The sequence below is a fragment of the Pseudophryne corroboree genome, chromosome 1 (genome assembly GCF_028390025.1).
Source record: "Pseudophryne corroboree isolate aPseCor3 chromosome 1, aPseCor3.hap2, whole genome shotgun sequence".
Taxonomy (NCBI): Eukaryota; Metazoa; Chordata; class Amphibia; order Anura; family Myobatrachidae; genus Pseudophryne; species Pseudophryne corroboree.
In genome coordinates, this window is record NC_086444.1 from 1,056,756,008 (window position 1) to 1,056,777,548 (window position 21,541).

General features: G+C 49.3%; 1 protein-coding gene across 2 annotated transcripts in view; it reads left to right on the forward strand.

The window, feature by feature from the left end:
- Positions 1 to 2,215: 2,215 nt before the first annotated feature.
- The window catches only part of CEP135 (centrosomal protein 135), a 392,705-nt gene continuing 373,379 nt past the window's right edge, over positions 2,216 to 21,541 (forward strand). Inside the window, exon 1 of one of the 2 annotated variants that reach the window (XM_063920894.1) lies at positions 2,216 to 2,536. The gene's annotated coding sequence lies outside the window, so the exon portion shown is untranslated. Of the gene's footprint in view, positions 2,537 to 2,601; positions 2,736 to 21,541 lie in introns of those variants that run through there. The other variant, XM_063920895.1, reaches the window with a different exon arrangement.

Here is a 21,541-nt window from a genome sequence, read left to right on the forward strand (position 1 = left end):
GGCCCCTTTCGAAATGTTGCTATTGGGCCCACAAAGTTCTGGCTAGACCCCTGATAATACCCCTTTAATATAATACTACTAATAGTAGGCTTAGGCTACAATGAATACATACCTACAGTGCTTCAGCCAACACAATGCTCCCCCACTGTCTGTATCGGCAGCAGCAGTTACACCACAAGTGATTGCAAGCTAGCACCTCTAATCAGGCAAGCTATACATAACATGAGGACAGCTGATGTAGGCACATAATACAATGACATCTCCTACTGGACCACACACCGGCCGCAGCAGATCATTACACAAATAAAAATATATTAATAAAACACCTGTATACAAAAATGAAAACCACACACTTAGTTTGAATCATTATGATTAGTTTCACAGCGTTTAGAGACCGGACATACTTTGATAAATGGGCCCCACAGCCAGGCCCAGCGCATACCGCTCAGCAAAGGGATGCAGTGCAGGTAGGAGCCAGGGGGGAGAGGCGCCTACCTGTCCTGCATCCCTGTGCTGAGTAGCCTAAGTTCCCCTGCCCTGCTGATACCGGCTGCTGCGCCTGTCAAACTCTATGACAGGCAGCGGCGCCAGCATCATGAAGCCTCCTCCCCTCCTCCCGTCACATACTCACAGTGCAGCCAGTCAGTGTGCTGGGTGGATCAAAAAGGGGGTGGAGCTTTGTGGTAATAAGGGGTGGAGCTACACGAGACCAGGCTGCAGCCTGCATCATAGGAGGACCGAGTTTCCAGACTTTTCCATGTAAGTGGCTGGAAAGAGTGTGTGTGTGTGTATGTGTGTACAGTGGGGGTCATTCTGATCCGATCGCACGTTGCACTCCTTTGCAGCCGTGCGATCAGGTCGGAACTGCGCATGCGAGGCGGCTGCATTGCGCAGGTGTGTCATTGCCCGGTGACAGTCGTCGCCCTGCAGCGACGCCGCGAACTAAGAAAGCTGTCGCAGCGGCGACCGCAAGAAGATTGACAGGAGGAAGGCGTTCCAGGGCGTCAACTGACCGTTTTCTAGGATTGGTTTGGTGAACACAGGCGTGTCCAGGCATTTGGAGGGTGGATGTCTGACGTCAATTTCCGGGACCTGCATCGCTGGATCGATTGCACAGGGTAACTATTACCCTGGTCTAGTTCTACACAAAACTTTTTTTGCATAGCAGGGCTGCACAAGCGTTCGCAGCCTTGCTGTTACAAAAAGCCTTCCCCCATAGGCAACGTTGCTACGTGCGATCAACTCGGAATGACCCCCGGTATGTACATGTGTGTGTATTTATACGTGTATGTGGTGTATGTGTGACTGTGCAGCATAATGTGTGTAAGCGTTACTGCTTCAGGGGGGCGTTGCGTCTTGTATAAGCGTTACTGGTACAGGGGGCGTTACGTGTGCAAGCGTCACTGGTACAGGGGGCGTTTGTGTGTAAGCATCACTGGTACAGGGGTCATTGCGTGTGTAAACGTCACTGGTACAGGGGGGCATTACGTGTGTAAGCGTCACTAGTACAGGGGGCGTTACATGTGCAAGCGTCACTGCTACAGGGTGCGTTACATGTGTAAGCATCAATGCTACAGGGTGCTTTACATGTGTAAGCGTCACTGCTGCAGGGGGCGTTAGGCGTGTAAGTGTCACTGCATCTTGTATAAGCGTCACTGGTACAAGGGGCGTTACGTGTGTAAGCGTCAATGCTACAGGGTGCTTTACGTGTGTAAGCGTCACTGCTTCAGGGAATGTTACGTGTAAGCATCACTACGTCTTGTATAAGCATCACTGGTACAAGGGGCGTTACGTGTGTAAACGTCAATGCTACAGGGTGCTTTACGTGTGTAAGCGTCACTGCTGCAGGGGGCATAACGTGTGTAAGCATCACTGCTTCAGGGAATGTTACGTGTGTAAGCATCACTACGTCTTGTATAAGCATCACTGGTACAGTGGGGGTTACGTGTGTAAGCATCACTACTGCAGGGAGCGTTACGTGTGTAATTCCCACTACTACAGGGAGCATTGTGTGTATAAGCATTATGTGCACTGCCCCTTTGTAAAGTACGGGAGGGAGCAATTTTATAGTTTGCAGGGGGGACGCGGAACACCCTAGCACCGGCCCTGCCCACTATGTGTCTGTACGAGGACTCATGCTACAGCACAGCTCCCCCAACTACTCGGGTGGAGCGCAGAAGACGCTGCTGCTGCTTCAGGTTCTCTTCTCTCTCACACAAGAAGGAAGAGATACTGGGCGGGTCTGCGCGCACTGTGACCCTGTGACATCGGAGGGAGGGGGCGGACCCGGAAGCGTTGCTATGAGCCGGCTGTGGGCGCTGTGCAGTCTCCAGGCCCGGGTCGGGCTTGCTTCCTGCGCGCCATTTTCAAACCGCCTGTGTGCCCGCCGCTGCCGCCGCTCTGTGCATACTGACAGCTCTCACATCCCGTCACCCGTCCTCCGTGTACGTCTCGGGCCAGCTGGGGACATGAGGCCGTAAGCGTGCGCTGCAGAGCGGGGAAGGCGGCAGCAGCAGCAGTGTCCGACTCATTCTCAGTAAGTCCCCTGTGTCAATGTAGCAGCAATGCAGCTGTCGCCGTTACCCCGTGAGCGGGGGTCTGGCCCCGGTCATATCTATGACTGCTCCCCGCTGGTGACGTCATGCTCCCATCTCATGCAGTGATGTCATTTGGACACAGTGTGAGGTGTAGAGCCCAGTCAGGACGGGTGGTATCTATCCCTATGATGTATTGGGGTAAATTGATTCATAGTAATGTGCATGGAATAGAATACGAATGACTGAGAAGCTTCTAAAGAACTACATCTTCTAGCATGCCCTGCCACAGTTTTGTTGTTAGGACATGTTAATATTGTGGCAAGGCATGCAGGGATGTTTAGTTTCAGAGCATCTGGCGTTGCCACAGGTTACTGCCAATCTATGTGATTGTAGCGTATGTTCAGTTATCATGCCAGCATCTGCACGACCAGACAACCCTGGGTTTTGCTGTGGATGTTAGATGCGCCCCTGTAGTGGGTCAGATCCAAGGGAGTAAAAGGAATAAATTCTTGCATCCATGGTGGCACACCTTTAATGTACAGTAGATAAGTGTGAAAAATGTTAGAAAGTCATGTTATGAAATTAAGGAAGTAAATTAAATGAAAGACACAAAAAAAACGAATGATCTGTGATTCGTTTTTGTTTTTATTACCTCAAACTTTTCACTTTTTAAAAGGATGGGTATATCGAAGTATGCATATCCTAAAAACAATCACATATTAATAAGTAACTATTGTAGTTTAGACAAGTGATCTCACAGTAGCACAACATTGTTGGAAATGTGGGTACAGGCTGTATGATGTGTCAGAGTTACTGTTTACACCAGCGGATGCCTGGAGACAGTGAAAGGCTCCAGTCTGGGACATTGAACACTGGTTTCAAACCGTGTCACAGCAGCTTGAAACCCTGTTAACACCTCAGGCTGGATTTGGGTTATTGCCGGGGCTTCCCTCTGCATGCACTTTGAGACTGCAACATCTCCAAGCGCTGGTGAGCTGTCTCTCTGTAGGCTTGTAACCGTCACTAGTTTACACTGCCCCGTTACCTGGGTCCTACCATGCACGCTACCTGGGTTGGATACCCAGGTCACTGAACTCTGCTGTCGACTCTGCAATAAACCGGGTTATTGCGCTGGTGTAAAAGGGGTATTAAACAGGGGAGCGGTTTATTGATGTTATAGTGATACAGCCATATCTGCTGTTATACACGCTGGTTGGATGGAGCAAACTTTGCACGGAGCTTGATGTCATACAGCTCATAAGCAAGAGAGCTTATACAGGTAGTGGTGCAGGAAAATATGACTCGCAGATACACTCAGGTCTCAAGGAGCTGAGAAAGACTTGTCTCCCACTGGCGCACCTACAGTAGCACAGTGATCAAGATGGCGCTGTAATTGACTGCGGGTAATTGGATACCGCCCTAAAAAGGAGGTATTTACTGACATCAAGTTTAAAGTACACTATATATTTATCATGTCTGGTAGCTTTGTAGATGCATTTACCATTGTGAAGGGAGGCAATGTCAGTAAATATATATTCCGGGTGATATGTAATCATGGGAATCAGGATAAGTTTGTGGAGTTAAGGCCCATACACACTTGTCGCTCATTTTATCGGCAAGTGTGTATGCCGCTAGCGATGACCGACGCGCGGCCCCGAGGGTCGGCAACAATCGTCGCTGTCGCCAGTGCATGCGTGCAGGATCTGGACTGTCGCCCATGACCTGCATGCAGGGCTGGCGGAGGTGTGACCTCACTGAGCAATATGAGTGGTCGTATCGCTCAGTGTGTACAGTCGGCCGGCCCGGGAGGGGAAACATTAGACAACGTCGCTCACAGAGCAACATCGTCTAATGTGTACGGACCTTTAGTTTGTAATATTTATTGATATTATCCCAGGAGTTAAAAACAATATTAAAGTTGGCAAGTGCTGCTGTATTAAAATGAGATTTTTATCAAGAGCTGAAGCAGCCACTGGATCACAGGGAACCTACTCCCTGAGTTTTTTCCTCTGGGAAGCTGCATGTTGCGTGGACCAGATTGAGGTTGGTTGGTCTACGACCAATTTGCTCTAGAGGTTGCTTGTCAGACGTCCAGTGTAACTATTATCTTGGGTCATAGAAACAAAAACAGCAGAGAATTCATTGCACAGTACCACTAGTTTAAATGGGGGTTTCCAGCTGGAATGTACCCAATCTGCCCCTGGAGTGGGAATTCTTTCTGTTGGTATCATCTTGTTAGTGTAGCCGTCATAACTTTGGAATATTCAGCAAATAATATTTGGTGCAGTTCCATTATTGAATTTTCTCCATAATGCCCATATCACGTTCACCAAGGCTTGGTAAATGTTCCTATAAACTAGGAGCCAGAATGAAAGTATAGGAGCTGACCATGCCCCCCCCCCCCCCCCTTCCCAAATAATAATAATAACTTACCCCGCCCCCCCCCTCCCCCTGCTGCCACATTACTGAGCAGCATCTCTCCAGCAAACCAACAGCCATGCAACAAAGTGGATGCCTAAGTGGAAACCACCCCTACGCAGCCACCCCCATGGCAAACATACCCCCCTCCCTGTCCTGTGGCCAGATCACCACCCCCTCTGAAGTCGTAATCCTTGGCCATGCATAGATCCTCATATCGGAGAGCTCTATGCAACGGGAGTTTGGAGACGGCAGTCAGCGCAGGCCGGAACGGACACTCGGTACATGCACTCCTCGGCTGGAAGGGGCCGATGCAATATAGGCACGCCCCACAAATCGCTGCTCTGGCTGAAGAGGATCTGCTTCCTCCCTCCCTGCATAATCTGATAGCCAGGCAGTGAAATCTAGGGGCCATGGCGAACTGGCCCCTGAGATTTGTCCAGCCCTACCTTCACATTACATGTGAACTGCAGGTGTGGCAGATATAACATTTGCAGAGAGAGTTAGATTTGGGTGGGTTATATTGTTTCTGTGCAGAGTAAATACTGGCTGCTTTATTTTTACACTGCAATTTACATTTCAGTTTGAACACACCCCACCCAAATCTAACTCTCTCTGCACGTTATATCTGCCCCCCCCCCTGCAGTGCACATGGTTTTGCCCAACTGCTAACAAATTTGCTGCTGCGATCAACTCTGAATTACCCCCTATGTCTAATGGTTGGATAGGAGCTTTACCAGGTCCAGTGACACCTTATGTGACAGTGCAGGCTTCAGGTGGAAGTCGCAAATCCCTTCAAATGTTTCAGACAGAATTACCCAGCTTCAACCCAGCTCGGAACTGGGACACAGCATGGGTTGAAATCGGTGCTATTCCTTTCACACATGGCTGACAACCCGAAATCGTCACCATTCACACCGGACCCAGGTCTTCCAGTATTCAGTGGGCGCTTGAAGATGATGTAATCTCCAAGCGCTGCTGTCTCTGGCCAATCAATTTCTTTAGGCGTGACCCAGGACTCACCTTTCAGACATAAGCCGGGTGTTCTACCTGGGTTGCAAGTCCCAGGAAAACCCCTGATAGCGAGCCGGGTTGCGGGCCATGGACTGTCCGCCCGGGTAGACCCTTTCAGACATAAAACCTTATTCAGTAAAGATTGTAAAATTTGCGAATCGCTACTCGCATACGCGAGTAATAGCGACAGAAAATGCAAAGACATTGTGATCGCAGTGCAGACACTGTTTGACTGACAGAAAGGAGGGCTTCCTATGTCGGCGATGACCACTTCCAGCCTCTTGTGTCGCAAGAATTGAGGATGGCCTTACCTGGCGCAAATAGGAAAAATCTTCAATGCTCCAGTAATTGCGTATGGTTTTGCGTTTATCCCGCATAATCCGATGCATTTGGAATTTCTACATTGGGCGTTTTTACTGTATTTTTGGGTGGTAACTATTTGATCACAGGAACTGCTTTTTAGCAGAAATTGCAATCTTTAATGAATAAGGTCCATAAGCCAGATCCAGGTTGATGCACCTTCACGTGCAAAAACCCAGGGTATAAAACTAGCATATACCTTCTGCTGTAATAAACACAATTAGGCTTTTTTTTTTTTTAAAGGTTAATATTGACCTTATTGTGCCATTCTATACTTTGCTCGGAACACTCTCCGGTGTTTTGGGCGCTTGACTTGTTAAAATGTTATATCAATTCATATTAAATCTATGCTTTGTGCATGAAGAAATTTGGCACTTCAATTCCTTTATTTTGTCCCTTTTTTATATTTAAGTCTTAGGGCTAAGCTGAGTTTTTACTAACTGACGGTAGTCCGCTGATATTGATGGTGTGTTGCGATCTAAAAATTGTTTCATTACGATCTGTCAGGTTTCACAATGTGTTTCGTTTTTGACCCCTATAAAGTCTGTCCGTTCATCAATACCAAATAGAAATGAATAAAAAGCGTGGGGATTCCCCTCCACATCCATACACAGCCCCTGGCCCCTGCGCCTTGGCTGGTATTGAAAAACAGGGTGAAAATAACTGTGTGGGGTTCCCCCCGTTTTCACATAACCAGCAGCAGGCTGAACCAGCTGGCGGACTGAGTCTACATCATCACAAAAGATGAGGTCCCTGTGCCATAATAGCAACCAGCCCCAAACTGGTTAGCTCAAGGCTGGAATCCCTATGGAAATGGGCACCCCCAAATAAATGACAACCTCAGTCTAGGGCTCTTCGCCACACCCATGGTGGCAGTGGGAGCAGAGGTAATTCTCATTAAAGAGTTAAATAATTTAGATTTTTTTTTTGTGTACAGGTCCCAGCGAGCATGCCCCAGTATGATTTCAACATGGGCAGGCATTAAGGGCCCACTGGCACCTGTGCTCCTGGTTAAAATGATCAAATAGGACGTACACACACACAGTAAATTGTATTTTCTCTAACGTCCTAGTGGATGCTGGGAACTCCGTAAGGACCATGGGGAAATAGCGGGCTCCGAAGGAGGCTGGGCACTCTAGAAAGATCTTAGACTACCTGGTGTGCACTGGCTCCTCCCACTATGACCCTCCTCCAAGCCTCAGTTAGATTTCGTGCCCGGCCGAGGTTGGATGCACACTAGGGGCTCTCCTGAGCTCTTAGAAAGTTATAGTCTTAGAATTTGTTATTTTCAGTGAGACCTGCTGGCAACAGGCTCACTGCAGCGAGGGACTAAGGGGAGAAGAAGCCAACTCGCCTGCTTGCAGCCGGATTGGGCTTCTTAGGCTACTGGACACCATTAGCTCCAGAGGGATCGACCGCAGGCCCAGCCTTGATGTTCGGTCCCGGAGCCGCGCCGCCGTCCCCCTTACAGAGCCAGAAGCAAGAAGATGGTCCGGAAAATCGGCGGCATGAAGACTCTGTCTTCACCAAGGTAGCGCACAGCACTGCAGCTGTGCGCCATTGCTCCTCTCACACACTTCACACTCCGGTCACTGAGGGTGCAGGGCGCTGGGGGGGGCGCCCTGAGGCAGCAATAAAAACACCTTGGCTGGCTAAAATACCTCAATATATGGCCCCAGGGGCTATATATGAGGTAAATACCCCTGCCAGAATTCCATAAAAAACGGGAGAATAGGCCGCGAAAAAGGGGCGGAGCCTATCTCCTCAGCACACTGGCGCCATTTTTCCCTCACAGCTCGGCTGGAGGGAAGCTCCCTGGCTCTTCCCTGCAATTCTACAGTACAGTAAGAGGGAAAAGAGAGGGGGGGCATTAAAATTGGCACTGTATACAGTATATTATATAAAAGCTATTAGGGACATAACTCAGTTAGTCCCTGTATATATATAGCGCTCTGGTGTGTGCTGGCATACTCTTACTCTGTCCCCCCAAAGGGCTTTTGTGGGTCCTGTCCTCGTTTAGAGCATTCCCTGTGTGTCTGCGGTGTGTCGGTACGGCTGTGTCGACATGTTGAATGAGGAGGCTTATATGGTGACAGAACAGAGGCCGATATATGTGATGTCGCCCCCTGTGGGGCCGACACCAGAGTGGATGGATAGGTGAAAGGTATTAACCGACAGTGTCAACTCCTTACATAAAAGGGTGGATGACGTAGCAGCTGTGGGACAGCCGGCTTCGCAGCCCGCGCTTGCCCAGGCGTCTCAAAGGCCATCAGGGGCTCAAAAACGCCCGCTCTCTCAGATGGCAGACACAGATGTCGACACGGAGTCTGACTCCAGTGTCGACAAGGTGGAGACATATACACAATCCAACTAGGAACATCCGTGACGTGATCCCGGCAATAAAAAATGTGTTATACATTTCTGACTTTAACCCAAGCACCTCTAAAAATGGGTTTTAGGTTTGGGGAGAAAAAACAGGCAGTGTTTTGTTCCCCCATCAGATGAATAAATGAAGTGTGTGAAAGCGTGGGTTCCCCCGTTAAGAAACTGGTAATTTATAAAAAGTTACTGATGGCGTACCCTTTCCCGCCAGGTGGATAAGTTACGCTGGGAGATATCCCCTAGGGTGGATAAGGCGCTCACACGTTTGTCAAAAAAGGTGGCACTGCCGTCTTAGGATACGGCCACTTTAATAGGTACCTGTTGATAAAAAACAGGAGGCTATCCTGAAGTCTGTATTTACACACTCAGGTACTAGACTGAGACCTGCAGATAGTGCTGCTGCAGCGTGGTCGGTGACCCTGTCAAACAGGGATACTAGTTGGAAAACATAAAAACATATTAAAGACGTCGTCTTATATATGGGGGATGCACAGAGGGATATTTTGCCGGCTGGCATCCAAAATAAATGTAATGTCCATTCTGTCAGGAGGGTATTAGAGACCTGTCACTGGACAGGTGATGCTGACTTAAAAAGCGCATAGAGAGCCTTATAAGGGTGAGGAATTATTTGGGGATGGTCTCTGGGACCTCGTATCCACAGCAACTGCTGGGAAGAAATAATTTTACCTCAGGTTTCCTCACAGACAAAGGTACAGTCCTTTCGGCTTCAGAAAAGCAAGCGGGTCAAATGGCGCTTCCTTTCTGTACAGAGACAAGGGTAGAGGGAAAAAAGCTGCACCAGTCAGCCTGTTCCCAGAATCAAGATTCTTCCCCCGCCTCCTGTGAGGCCACACCATGACGCGGGTGCTCCACAGGTGTAGCCAGGTACGGTGGGGGGCCGTCTCAAAAATTTCAGCAATTAGTGGGCTCGCTCACAGGTGGATCCCTGTTTCTTTCAAGTAGTATTTCAGGGGTACAAGCTGAAATTCGAGATGTCTCCCCCCAGCCGTTTCCTAAAATATGCCTTGCTGACAACTCCCTCAGGCAGGGAGGCTGTGCTAGAGGCAATTAATAAGCGGTATTCCCAGCAGGTAATACTCAAGGTGCCCCTACTTCAACAAGGACGGGGTTACTATTCCACACGGGTTGGGGTACCGAAACCGCATGGTTCGGTGTGACCCATTTTATATTTAAAATCCTTGAACACAAAAATTCAAGTTCAAGATGGAATCGCTCAGGGCGGTTATTCCAAGCCTGGACGAGGGGGATTACATGGTATCCTGGGACATCAAGGATGCTTACCTGCATGTCCCCATTTACCATCCTCGCCAGGAGTACCTCAGATTTGTGGTACAGGATTACCATTACCAAGTCCAGACACTGCCGTTTGGACTGTACATGGCACCGAGGGTGTTTTATCAAGGTAATGGCCGAAATGTTGATACTCCTTCAAAAAAAGGGAGTTGTAATTATCCCGTACTTGGACAATCTCGTTATAAGGGCGAGGTCCAAGGAGCAGTTGGTAGTCGGGGTAGCACTATTTTGGAAAGTGCTACAACAGCATGGTTGGATTCTAAACAGTCCAAAGTCACAGCTGGTTCCTATGACACGTCTACTGTTCCTGGGGATGGTTCTGGACATAAACCAGAAATAGTGTTTCTCCCGGAGGAGAAAGCCAAGGAGTTGTCATCTCTAGTCAGAGACCTCCTGAAGCCAAAATAGGTAGCGGTGCATCATTGCACGCGAGTCCTGGGAAAAATGGTAGCTTCCTACGAAGCAATCCCATTAGGCAGGTTCCATACAAGAACTTTTCAGAGGGACCTGTTGGACAAGTGGTCCGGATCGCATCTTCCGATGCATAGGCTGATAACCCTGTCTCCAAGGACCAGGGTATCTCTACTGTGGTGGCTGCAGAGTGCCCATCTTCAAGAGGGCCGCAGGTTCGGCATACAGGACTAGGTCCTAGTGACCATGGATTCCAGCCTTTGAGGCTGGGAGGCAGTCACACAGGGAAGAAATTTCCAGGGACTTTGGTCAAGTCAGGTTATTTCCCTACACATAAATATTCTGGACCTGAGGGCCATTTACAATGCCCTGAGGCCGGCAAGGCCTCTGCTTCAAAACCAGCCGGTACTGATCCAATCAGACAACATCACGGCAGTCGCCCATGTAAACCAACAGGGCGGCACAAGAAGCAGGATGGCGATGGCAGAAGCCACAAGGATTCTCCGATAGGCGGAAAATCATGTGTTAGCACTGTCAGCAGTGTTCATTCCCGGAGTGGACAACTGGGAAGCAGATCTTCTCAACAGACACGACCTCCACCCGGGAGAATGGGGACTTCCTCCAGAAGTCTTCCAATAGGATTGTACACCATTGGGAAAGGCCACAGGTGGACATGATGGCGTCCCGCCTCAACAAAAAGCTATAAAAGATATTGCACCGGGTCAAGGGACCCTCAGGCGATAGCTATGGACGCTCTGGTAACACCGTGGGTGTACCAGTCGGTTTATGTGTTCTCCCCTCTGCCTCTCATACCAAAGGTACTGAGAATAATAAGAAGGCGAGGAGTAAGAACGATACTCGTGGATGGCCAAGAAGAGCTTGGTACCCAGAACTTCAAGAATTTATATCAGAGGATCCATGGCCTCTGCCACTCAGACAGGACCTGCGGCAGCAGGGGCCCTGTCTGTTCCAAGACTTACCGCGGCTGCGTTTGTCGGCATGGCGGTTGAACGCCGGATCCTGAAGGAAAAGGGCATTCCGGAGGAAGTCATTCCTACGCTTACTAAAGCCAGGAAAGAGGTTACAGCAACTCATTATCACCGCATATGGCGAAAATATGTTGCATGGTGTGAGGCCGAAAGGGCCCCAACAGAGGAATTTCAACTAGGTCGATTTCTGCATTTCCTGCAAGCAGGAGTGACTATGGGCCTTAAATTGGGTTCCATTAAGGTACAGATCTCGGCTCTGTCGATTTTCTTTCAAAAAGAACTAGCTTCAGTACCTGAAGTTCAGACATTTATAAAAGGAGTGCTGCAGAGTCAGCCCCCGTTTGTGCCTCCTGTGGCACCTTGGGATCTCAACGTGGTGTTGAGTTTCTTAAAATCACATTGGTTTGAACCACTAAAAACCGTGGATCTGAAATATCTCACGTGGAAGGTGGTTATGTTATTGGCCTTGGCTTCTGCCAGGCGAGTATCAAAGTTGGCGGCTTTGTCTTGTAAAAGCCCTTATTTGATTTTCCATATGGATAGGGCAGAATTGAGGACTCGTCCCCAGTTTCTCCCAAAGGTGGTGTCAGCGTTTCACCTGAACCAGCCTATTGTGGTGCCTAGGCTACTAGGGACTTGGAGGACTCCAAGTTGCTAGACGTTGTCAGGGCACTGAAAATATATGTTTCCAGAACGGCTAGAGTCAGAAAATCTGACTCGCTGTTTATCCTATATGCACCTAACAAGCTGGGTGCTCCTGCTTCTAAGCAGACTATTGCTCGTTGGATTTGTAGTACAATTCAGCTTGCACATACTGTGGCAGGCCTGCCACAGCCAAAATCTGTCAATGCCCATTCCACAAGGAAGGTGGGCTCATCTTGGGCGGCTGCCCGAGAGGTCTCGGCTTTACAATTTTGCCGAGCAGCTACTTGGTCAGGGGCAAACACGTTTGCAAAAATTCTACAAATTTGATACCCTGGCTGAGGAGGACCTGGAGTTCTCTCATTCAGTGCTGCAGAGTCATCCGCACTCTCCCGCCCGTTTGGGAGCTTTGGTATAATCCCCATGGTCCTTACGGAGTTCCCAGCATCCACTAGGACGTTAGAGAAAATAAGAATTTACTCACCGGTAATTCTATTTCTCGTAGTCCGTAGTGGATGCTGGGCGCCCATCCCAAGTGCGGTTTATCTGCAATACTTGTACATAGTTATGGTTAACTAAATCGGGTTATTGTTGAGCCATCTGTTGAGAGGCTCTATTGTTTCATACTGTTAACTGTGTTTCATATCACGAGTTGTACGGTGTGATTGGTGTGGCTGGTATGAGTCTTACCCGGGATTCAAAATCCTTCCTTATTGTGTACGCTCGTCCGGGCACAGTACCTAACTGAGGCTTGGAGGAGGGTCATAGTGGGAGGAGCCAGTGCACACCAGGTAGTCTAAGATCTTTCTAGAGTGCCCAGCCTCCTTCGGAGCCCGCTATTTCCCCATGGTCCTTACGGAGTTCCCAGCATCCACTACGGACTACGAGAAATAGAATTACCGGTGAGTAAATTCTTATTTTCTCTGACGTCCTAGTGGATGCTGGGAACTCCGTAAGGACCATGGGGAATAGCGGGCTCCGCAGGAGACTGGGCACTCTAAGAAAGAATTAGGACTACTGGTGTGCACTGGCTCCTCCCTCTATGCTCCTCCTCCAGACCTCAGTTAGAATCTGTGCCCGGCTCGAGTTGGTTGCACACTAGGGGCTCTCCTGAGCTTCTAGTAAAGAAAGTATTTATTAGGTTTTTTATTTTCAGTGAGATCTGCTGGCAACAGACTCACTGCTACGAGGGACTGAGGGGAGAGAAGCGAACCTACCTGCTTGCAGCTAGCTTGGGCTTCTAGGCTACTGGACACCATTAGCTCCAGAGGGATCGAACACAGGCCCAGCCTCGGTCGTCCGGTCCCGGAGCCGCGCCGCCGTCCCCCTTGCAGAGCCAGAAGCAAGAAGAACGTCCAGGAAATCGGCGGCTGAAGACTCCGGTCTTCATTAAGGTAGCGCACAGCACTGCAGCTGTGCGCCATTGCTCCCTATGCACACCACATACTCCGGTCACTGATGGGTGCAGGGCGCCGGGGGGGTGGGGCGTCCTGGGCTGCAATTAAAGTACCTTAACTGGCAAAAACACACATAATATAGTCTAAAAAACTATATATGTGTAAAAATCCCCTGCCATTATATTAATATAAGAGCGGGAGAAGCCCGCCGAAAAAGGGGCGGGGCTATCTCCCTCAGCACACTAGCGCCATTTCCTCTCACAGCTCCGCTGGAAGGACGCTCCCCAGGCTCTCCCCTGCAGTTTCCAGGCTCAATAGGGTAAAAAAGAGAGGGGGGGCACTAAATTTAGGCGCAAAACTGTGTATTATAGCTGCTATAGGGAAAATCACTTTGTGTAGTGTAAATCCCTGTTTATATAGCGCTGTGGTGTGTGCTGGCATACTCTCTCTCTGTCTCCCCAAAGGACTTTGTGGGGTCCTGTCCTCAGTCAGAGCATTCCCTGTGTGTGTGCGTGCGGTGTGTCGGTACGGCTGTGTCGACATGTTTGATGAGGAGGCTTATGTGGAGGCGGAGCAGGTGCCGATAAATGTGATGTCACCCCCTGCGGGGTCGACACCTGAGTGGATGGATATGTGGAAGGTATTACACGACAGTGTCAAATCCTTACATAAAAGGTTCGATGACATAACAGCTGTGGGACAGCCGGCTTTTCAGCCAGTGCCTGCCCAGGCGTCTCAAAAGCCATCAGGGGCTCAAAAACGCCCGCTACCTCAGATGGCAGACACAGACGTCGACACGGATTCTGACTCCAGTGTCGACGACGACGAGACTAGTGTACATTCCAATAGGGCCATCCGTTGCATGATTACGGCAATGAAAAATGTATTGCACATTTCTGACATTAACCTAGGTACCACAAAACAGGGTATTATGTTTGGGGAGAAAAAACAACCAGTGGTTTTTCCCTCTTCAGATGAGTTAAATGAAGTGTGTGAAGAAGCGTGGGCTTCCCCTGATAAAAAATTAGTGATTTCTAAAAAATTACTAATGGCGTACCCTTTCCCACCAGAGGACAGGTTACGTTGGGAGACATCCCCTAGGGTAGATAAAGCGCTCACACGCTTGTCAAAAAAGGTGGCACTGCCGTCTCAGGATACGGCCGCCTTAAAGGAGCCTGCGGATAGAAAGCAGGAGGCTATCCTGAAGTCTGTATATACACACTCAGGTACTATACTGAGACCAGCTATTGCTTCAGCATGGATGTGCAGTGCTGCAGCTGCGTGGTCGGATTCCCTGTCTGATAACATTGATACCCTTGACAGGGACACTATATTGCTAACCATAGAGCATATTAAAGACGTAGTCTTATACATGAGAGATGCACAGAGGGATATTTGCCGGCTGGCATCTAGAATAAATGCAATGTCCATTTCTGCCAGGAGAGTATTATGGACTCGGCAGTGGACAGGTGATGCTGATTCTAAAAGGCACGTGGAGGTTTTGCCTTACAAGGGTGAGGAATTGTTTGGGGATGGTCTCTCGGACCTCGTTTCCACAGCGACAGCCGGGAAGTCGACATTTTTACCCCAGGTTCCCTCACAGCCAAAGAAAGCACCGTATTATCAGGTACAGTCCTTTCGGCCGCAGAAAGGCAAGCGGGTTAAAGGCGCGTCCTTTCTGCCCGGAGGCAGGGGTAGAGGGAAAAAGCTGCACCATACAGCCAGTTCCCAAGAACAGAAATCCTCCCCTGCTTCCACTAAATCCACCGCATGACGCTGGGGCTCCACTGGTGGAGCCAGGTACGGTGGGGGCCCGTCTCCGGAACTTCAGCGACCGGTGGGTTCGCTCACAGGTGGATCCCTGGTTTCTACAAGTGGTATCTCAGGGATACAAGCTGGAATTCGAGACGTCTCCCCCTCGCCGTTTCCTCAAATCGGCCTTGCCAGCTACTTCTCCGGACAGGGAGGTAGTGCTGGCGGCAATTCACAAGCTGTACCTCCAGCAGGTGATAATAAAAGTTCCCCTCCTTCAACAAGGACGGGGTTACTATTCCACAATGTTTGTGGTACCGAAACCGGACGGTTCGGTGAGACCCATTTTAAATTTAAAATCCTTGAACACTTTTATATAAGAAGGTTCAAGTTCAAAATGGAATCGCTCAGGGGGGTTATTGCAAGCCTGGAAGAAGGGGATTATATGGTATCACTGGACATCAAGGATGCTTACCTGCATGTCCCCATTTACCCACCTCACCAGGAGTACCTCAGATTTGTGATACAGGACTGTCATTACCAATTCCAGACGTTGCCGTTTGGTCTGTCCACGGCACCGAGGGTATTTACCAAGGTAATGGCCGAAATGATGATACTCCTTCGAAAAAAGGGAGTTATAGTTATCCCGTACTTGGACGATCTCCTTATAAAGGCGAGGTCCAGGGAGCAGTTGTTGGTCGGAGTAGCACTATCTCAGGAAGTGCTACAACAGCTCGGCTGGATTCTGAATGTTCCAAAGTCGCAGCTGGTTCCTACGACGCGTCTGCTGTTCCTGGGTATGATTCTGGACACAGAACAGAAGAAGGTGTTTCTCCCGGAGGAGAAGGCCAAGGAGTTGTCATCTCTGGTCAGAGACCTCCTAAAACCAAAACAGGTGTCGGTGCATCACTGCACGCGAGTCCTGGGAAAGATGGTAGCTTCTTACGAAGCAATTCCATTCGGCAGGTTCCATGCAAGGATTTTTCAGTTGGATCTGCTAGACAAGTGGTCCGGATCGCATCTTCAGATGCATCGGCTGATCACCCTGTCCCCGAGGGCCAGGGTGTCTCTGCTGTGGTGGCTGCAGAGTGCTCATCTTCTCGAGGGCCGCAGATTCGGCATACAGGACTGGGTCCTGGTGACCACGGATGCAAGCCTCCGGGGTTGGGGGGCAGTCACACAGGGAAGAAACGTCCAAGGACAATGGTCGAGTCAGGAGACTTCCCTACATATAAATATCCTGGAACTAAGGGCCATTTACAATGCCCTAAGTCAGGCAAGACCCCTGCTTCAAAAGCAGCCGGTGCTGATTCAGTCAGACAACATCACGGCGGTCGCCCATGTAAACCAACAGGGCGGCACAAGAAGCAGGATGGCGATGGCAGAAGCCACAAGGATTCTCCGATGGGCGGAAAATCACGTGTTAGCACTGTCAGCAGTGTTCATTCCGGGAGTGGACAACTGGGAAGCAGACTTCCTCAGCAGGCACGACCTCCACCCGGGAGAGTGGGGACTTCATCCAGAAGTCTTCCAAATGATTGTAAACCGGTGGGAAAGGCCACAAGTGGACATGATGGCGTCCCGCCTAAACAAAAAGCTAAACAGATATTGCGCCAGGTCAAGGGACCCTCAGGCGATAGCTGTGGACGCTCTAGTGACACCGTGGGTGTACCAGTCGGTTGATGTGTTCCGTCCTCTTCCTCTCATACCAAAGGTGCTGAGGATAATAAGAAAAAGAGGAGTAAGAACTATACTCATTGTTCCGGATTGGCCAAGAAGGACTTGGTACCCGGAACTACAAGAAATGATCTCAGAGGACCCTTGGCCTCTACCTCTCAGACTGGACCTGCTACAGCAGGGGCCCTGTTTGTTCCAAGACTTACCGCGGCTGCGTTTGATGGCATGGCGGTTGAACGCCGGATCCTGATGGAAAAGGGCATTCCGGTTGAGGTCATTCCTACGCTAATAAAGGCTAGGAAAGATGTGACAGCAAAACATTATCACCGCATATGGCGGAAATATGTTGCTTGGTGTGAGGCTAGGAAGGCCCCCACAGAAGAATTTCAGCTGGGTCGATTTCTGCACTTCCTACAGTCAGGAGTGTCTATGGGCCTAAAATTGGGATCCTTTAAGGTCCAGATTTCGGCCCTGTCTATTTTCTTACAAAAAGAACTGGCTTCACTGCCTGAGGTTCAGACGTTTGTTAAGGGAGTGCTGCATATTCAGCCCCCTTTTGTGCCCCCAGTGGCACCTTGGGATCTCAACGTTGTGTTGCATTTCCTGAAATCACATTGGTTTGAGCCACTTCAGACCGTGGAATTAAAATATCTCACGTGGAAAGTGGTCATGCTTTTGGCCTTGGCTTCGGCTAGGCGGGTGTCAGAATTGGCGGCTTTGTCCTGTAAAAGCCCCTATCTGATCTTTCATATGGACAGAGCAGAATTGAGGACGCGTCCCCAATTCCTCCCTAAGGTGGTATCATCAGCGTTTCACTTGAACCAACCTATTGTGGTGCCTGCGGCTACTCGGGACTTGGAGGCTTCCAAGTTGCTGGACGTGGTCCGGGCCCTGAAAATCTATGTTTCCAGGACGGCTGGAGTCAGAAAGTTAGGTGCTCCTGCTTTTAAGCAGACTATTGCTCGCTGGATCTGCTCCACGATTCAACTTGCACATTCTGCGGCTGGACTGCCGCATCCTAAATCAGTAAAAGCCCACTCCACGAGGAAGGTGGGCTCTTCTTGGGCGGCTGCCCGAGGGGTCTCGGCTTTACAACTTTGCCGAGCTGCTTCCTGGTCGGGTTCAAACACGTTTGCAAAATTCTACAAGTTTGATACCCTGGCTGAGGAGGACCGTGAGTTTGCTCATTTGGTGCTGCAGAGTCATCCGCACTCTCCCGCCCGTTTGGGAGCTTTGGTATAATCCCCATGGTCCTTACGGAGTACCCAGCATCCACTAGGACGTTAGAGAAAATAAGAATTTACTCACCGGTAATTCTATTTCTCGTAGTCCGTAGTGGATGCTGGGCGCCCATCCCAAGTGCGGATTGTCTGCAATACTTGTATATAGTTATTGCCTAACTAAAGGGTTATTGTTATGAGCCATCTGTTCGTGAGGCTCAGTTGTTATTCATACTGTTAACTGGATATAGTATCACGAGTTGTACGGTGTGATTGGTGTGGCTGGTATGAGTCTTACCCGGGATTCCAAATCCCTTCCTTTATTGTGTCAGCTCTTCCGGGCACAGTTTCCCTAACTGAGGTCTGGAGGAGGGGCATAGAGGGAGGAGCCAGTGCACACCAGTAGTCCTAATTCTTTCTTAGAGTGCCCAGTCTCCTGCGGAGCCCGCTATTCCCCATGGTCCTTACGGAGTTCCCAGCATCCACTACGGACTACGAGAAATCGAATTACCGGTGAGTAAATTCTTATTATTATTTTATTAAATTAACTCACTTCGCACATCCCTCTTTCACAAATGTACTAATGACAGAATTCTGGAATCGGGTATTCTTCGTTCCATGTAGCATTCACGGTGTCTGCAAATGAACACACTTGCTCTGTAGAGAGCCCCGGTGAAAGTGAGGGTCATTCCCGGTGGATCTCCATAGAAATGAATGGGGGCATGCTGATTGGCCGAGATCAGAAGTTTCCATGCTCTCAGCTAATCAGTGCTACCCCACTGCAGCACCTGTTACAGCACTACTAAAAGCTAATTATCAAGCCGTAGGGGTGAAACGCGCATCGTCTTCCGGGCCCTGATAGACATGTCGGGACTCCAGTCCAGCACCGCAGTGACCAATCTAACCATTGAGTAAGTTGGACAAGCAGTTCACCTTTCTTTGGCGTTTTGAGCTGCTGCCACTGTGGACCTGGGGAGGGACCTCAAAACACAGAAGGAAGGCTTGTTGGGGTAGCAATTATAACCCTAAATTCTGATTACTGTGCCTTTCTGAAATGGCTCTCTGTGGTATGCAGCTTTTTTTTTTTTTTTTACCTGCCAACCTTCCTAAAATCCAACACCTTTTTTTTTTTTTTCTTTTTGTGTGTGACAGGAGTTGGAGCGTGTCTTTATATTAAACCAATCTTTTTCATGATCACTGGATCCAAGGTTCTCACTCACATCTGTATGATAGGGTCGGGTTGGAGAATCCGGCGGTTAGAATACCGACTGTGGCATTCCAGTGGGGAGAATTCCCCCCCCCCCAGCCAAGGGTCACCAAAACCTAACCCCACACCTTTCCTGCAGCCTAAACCTAACCCTCCCTCCGTGGCTTACCTCTCCGGCAGCCTGGCAGTTGATCATTCGGAATCCCGGCGCTGGTGTAGTGTACCATGTCGGGATGCGGCGTCTGCATTTTGACTGCCGGAATTCTTACAGGATGATGTCTGATATCCTGTCACCATTTGTGAGTATTAAATCTAATTTCTCTTACGTCCTAGAGGATGATGGGGTCCATTTAGTACCATGGGGTTTAGACGGGTCCTTTGGGAGCCACTGGCACTTTAAGAGTTTAATAGTGTGGGCTGGCCCCTCCCTCTATGCCCCTCCTACCAGACTCCGTTTAGAAAATGTGACCGGAGGAGCCGGTCACAGCTAGGGGAGCTCCTAGGAGTTTTTCTAGTTTTATTATTTTTCTAAGAGTTGTTAGGTACAGGAAGGCAGCTGGAAACAGCCTTCCTGCTTCGTGGGACTTAGGGGGAGGGGAAGTAGGAACCAACTCTTGAAGTTACTGGTTCTCTATCTCTGCCCCCTAACAGAGCCAGGAGAGTGGTGAGTTCAGCGTCGGCGGCCCGGTTAGCCGGTCGCCTGCGGGAATGGCGGCACAAGGGTGGGAGCGCAGCTCTGTTAGGCTGCGTGCCATGAAGGCTCAGCAACATATCTATGTAGACGCGGCTGACGGGCGTCCTGGGCCAGTGCGATCACCCGAACACTGGTAAAGCAGCTAACAGGGGCTAATCCCGCTGTTAGCACTAATGACCTCAGGCCAGTATAGTCATAGTGTGCGGAAAGCCGCACGCCATTACAGGGTGCAGGGCTTCTCCTCAGAGCGGATTCAACACTCACCAGCGCCATTTTCTCCCTGCAGAACGCTGAGACGCGCTGACCCTCCACATAACTCCAGTTACTGCTTTACCAGGGTGTTATAGACAGGGAGGGAGAGTGTAGTTAGTGCTATTTAACCTATTAAGGTTATTTAATCGGCGCTGGGCTGTTATCATAATAACTGCCCACTGGGGCGCTGTATGGCTGGCCTCCTTATACTCTGTGACTCTGAAGGTACTCTGGGGGAAACTGTATCTGACATTTTCCTGTGTGTATGTGTATATATCCACATTACTTTGTCTAAGGGCTCTGTATCATGTGCTGCAGAGTGTGTATCTTCTCCTGAGGAGTCTATCCCATGTACTCAGGACTGCAATGTGCTTTCCCAACCTTCCGAATCTGAACCCCCATGGGTAGATTCTTTAAGGGGAATGATATCCCAGATTTCATAAAGGATGTCACATAATGAGAAAGACGCAGTTTTTGAGAGAGTCTGTAGAGGGTTTGCAGCATTCAGCTTCCACTACTTCCTCAAATAACCCACCTACATACCCTAAAATACATACACTTGCCCAAATAATGCAAGTTGACACTGTTACTGACTCTGATACAAGGGACAGTTATGGGGATATGCAGGGGGGAGATGCATCCCTTGCTAAGAGGGTGCAGCTGATGATTGAAGCTATTAGGGATGTTTTACATATTACTAAAAAGGTACCCGAGCCGGAAGAGGAATCTTATTTTATGGAAAATAAGAAATCCTCCCTCATCTTCCCTGCTTCTAAAGAGCTAAACTCTTTAAAAAATCCTGGGAAAACCCAGAGAAAAAAATTCAGATCCCTAAAAGAATTCTCATTGCTTTTCCTTGCCCTGAAGAGGATAGAAAGAAATGGGAAAACCCACCGATAGTAGACACTCTTGTATCTAGGTTGTCTAAAAAGGTGGTTTTACCTGTCCCTGGCTCTACCGCCCCAAAAGAGCCGACTGACCGCAAGATAGACTACCCTCAAATCTGTATACACTGCTACAGGCGTGGCTTTAAGGCCCACTATTGCTTGTGCGTGGATTTCTAAAGCCATAGTAAAGTGGTCAGGCACATTACTAGAGGATTTAGATACTATGGATAGGAGTGACATTGATTTGTTTTTGCGTAACATACAGGATTCTACTGGGTTCATGATGGAGGCCATGAAAGACCTTGGAATGCTGACTGCAAGGACTACTTCCATGGCGGTCTCGGCACGCAGAGGACTATAGCTACGCCAATGGACTGCGGATGCAGAA